This window comes from Porites lutea, chromosome 13 (genome assembly GCF_958299795.1).
Source record: "Porites lutea chromosome 13, jaPorLute2.1, whole genome shotgun sequence".
NCBI classification, from domain to species: Eukaryota; Metazoa; Cnidaria; class Anthozoa; order Scleractinia; family Poritidae; genus Porites; species Porites lutea.
In genome coordinates this window covers 3,203,193-3,206,878 of record NC_133213.1, presented here as the reverse complement: position 1 = coordinate 3,206,878, position 3,686 = coordinate 3,203,193, and positions in this window count along the sequence as shown.

Below are 3,686 nucleotides of genomic sequence, written 5' to 3'. Positions count from 1 at the left end.
GCTTAAAGATAGCAAATAGGGTGACCTTATGAGAGTTTCCAGTATAATTAACAATTATTCCTCGAGCCCGAGGAGCCTATTGAGCCTATTGACTCAGAGGCCATGAGGGTGAGAGGAATAATTGTTTTAGTGAAATCCAACTAGCTGGTCAAAAATATCGAGAATAAAAAAAATTTAGCTGCTTAAAGCTAGACTTTAATCCTTTTTTGCCGCCAGAAAGCCGGCGCTTTTCGCTACCAGTCGACTATTACATATAGCCTAGTAGTAGCTCAACCAATCAGAACGCGGCATTGATAATAGACCACTAGTTGGATTTTACTAATATTCAATAGCTCTCTCTCTTTACACACCGTTTAAGAACGAGCTGGTGCGTATTATCAAGTTTAAAAACTACGACTGTGAGTTTTTTTTTTTATACTGTGAACGGCTTCATAATCTTCCTAGATCAACTCATTCTTGCACTAATTATTAGATTTGGAGTTATTTCGGTCTAAAAAACAAAACGTTAAAGTGTAGCAGGTACATTCAGTTGTCCGCTTTATTAGATATACTACACTCATAAACATTAATTTCTTCATTTTTTTTATGAATCATTAAAAAGTGAGTTTTTATCTAGGTTTTGGACTGGTTATAAAGCATCATAAAACAAACCTACCAAATTCAAAACGGACGCGTATATCTAAAACATTAGACACTAGCTTTAGATTAAAGACGAGAGCGGTCAACGAAAAAAACACTGGAGAAGGTGCATTGAATTTTAAAAGGCTAATATCCAAACAATTTAAATTAGCAAAGGGCTTTGCAATGTCATCAACATCTGCTGCTTTATTTGCTGTTTTGAAGGAACCTGGGAACGAGGTTGGGAACATTACATGCGTAGGCGTTTCAAATATGACCATCAGTGCAGCTTGAATTTCATGCTTTCTTATATCTATATCTTTCTATTTGTCTCCATGCTTATTGTTGTTATTGTTACACTCCGTGGGTTCAGCGAATAAAACGTTCTGCGATAATGACAAGTTTCTACTGTTTTTCTTCCGACACACACTCGTCCGATCCGCTCTCACGCTCGACAAGCCCAAATATAGGCTTTTGTACATTATGCTAACATTTTAGTGAGGCAAAAGCATTGAGCATTATTCGAGCATTTTAGTGGCATTTTCCCCGGAAAATTAATTTTTCCGAGAAAATAAAATAGAAATTAACTTTTTTCAGGAGCCCATGCCCCACGTGCTCCTGCTTTTTTAAAGAAAATGAAGACTAAAACTCAAAATTCAACCTAATACAGCTGTTTTTTTGGCTGCATTTATGAACTTGTACACGTTGTCGTTGTTACTTGCAACACTTGCATGTTTTTGTAAGTATAAACTTTGAAATTAATTAAAACAACAGTTTGTATAATGAGCATTATCCGAGCATTTTAGTGACTTTTTTGGGGAGACCGAGTATTTTAGTGGGAAAAATGGAGCATTAAGGTGGAGCATTTCAGTGGGGAAGCAAAAGCATAATGTACAAAAGCCTACCCAAATATCGCAGCCCCATATTTAGAAAGCAGCATGCGGCATCACACTACACTATGTCACGCAATGACCCATTACACTGCCCCCCTCCTAGACAAATTATTCGTCTCGATTAATAGTGATTTATAACAACGACAAATAAGGTGTCTAAACTGTTCGAGTGTTCCGAAAACAAGCATTTCAACCTCATGCTTACCGAGATATGATAATAAGAAGGGATTCCCGTCACGGATAAAAAAGATAAAAAGATAAGTAATGAGTTGGTTTAATTATTCGCTTGCATTAAATCTATGTAAAAATGATATTTTTTTCAATAGCAAGTAGATTTAGTGTGTACCATTTCTTGATTTTTTTGCAATGGCACAAGAAGCACGAGAATTGATTAAAAATCGTGAGTTGAACCTCTATGTATCACTTGATCGCCTGTCTCACAGTACCAAATCAATTCAAAGTGGACAGACTGCAAATTATAGTAGTTGCTAAAAATATATATATCTACGTGTCGCAGCTGTTCATCAGTAGGATGTCTAAAATGAGTGTAATTCCACAATTGGTTTCGGCTCCATTAAATCCTATTGCAATTGCAGAACATTTTAGGAGGAGCCACCCACCATGTGAGCACAGTCACGGACAACACATATAAGTAAGGAAAATAACGCGAAGTAAAATTAAGGCGTTTATACTACTACATGAGAAATTTCTGCAATTTGATTGGCTTAGAGCACTGGTATTTCAGCTTAATTTGAAATACCTACATGTGAAAATTACAAACCTTTCGTGGGTAATGGTATAAACAAATAATGACATTATTTGTACGTGATATTTGGCATAAATACTACTCGTGATATTTCAAAATTGTCTCAAATTTCACTCGCCCAACGGCTCGTGAAATTACGTATAACAATTTCGAAATATCACTCGTGGTATTTATGCCAAATATCACTACAAATCATGCTATTACCTATACTAATTAGCGAACTAAATGTACACGTCAATTAAATAAATAAACAAATAATGAGCGCACTCAATTTAAAACTTGTACGTGCACACGTACCTAGATACAACTGAAATACAACTCTAAGCAATAAATAAGTAATGTAAGGATACGATGGTGCAATTCAAGCCTGGATTGCTAATCTCATCCCTCGCAGGGCTGCACCATACTTCTCGACGATAAGACCATGGCGACTGAAGAATTTATTAAATGATTTCTTATCATATCCCGGTGAGTATTCGGAAGTCAGCCAAGCGCGGTCATTGCACACGTGCTGAACAAGAATGTTGTATCATGACAGAACTGAGAAACAATAAAGAAATCCCTGAGGACAAACTCAGCCAAAACGCTAAAAATCTTCAATGTTTACTCAAGTTTGGGCTTATAGAAGATAATGTCACAGTCTTTCAACGACCGTGAAATTCAGAACCCGGGTAGTTAGTTAATCACTTGTGGCCCTGAAGAAAATTGAGGGAAAAAAACACGGAATTTTTAGGAAAATGCTTTTTTCGTGAGAAGGACTCTTAAACTCTGACAAACGTCAACAAATTATAGCTAAAACTATAATTTATGTATGTTTGCATTGTTCGAAATCGCGCGCATTTACCACGGCCCTAAAGCTTTTTGCTGACTTGCAAGGATCCGTCTGTTATAAAGATCCCCAAAACTCATAGTTTATTAGATATAATCGTGTGTGAAGGTTGCTTATCATTTTCACATAATTTACGTCATTTTACAAATTATGACCTAAAATTGCAAACCGCTGAATTTCTCTTATTGACTTGCGATTTTGGTGAAACTCTGTTCAACGCAAGGCACTGATGCGCACTATACGTAGCCGAGAGATGTTCACGAAAAAATGCCAGCAACAGCAGAATTTTGAATCATAATCACGTGACATTCACTCCGATCGCCAAAATTTTCTGCTGTTTTGTAGACTGATCTATGTTATCCATGCTATATGTTAGACTTACGATCAAACTAAAGGTGGGGATACCAGAGAGCTTCAAAGTAGGATGGTACTCTCATAAAATAACTGGGTCGAGTCACCTTGATTGCAAACTAGGAAATAGGAAATTTGCATATGGTCACCTATTCAGTACAAATCAACGCCGGGTCCTGCAGCTAAGCATTTTCTCTTTAATATCATAGCGTAACTGATCTAAAAAACT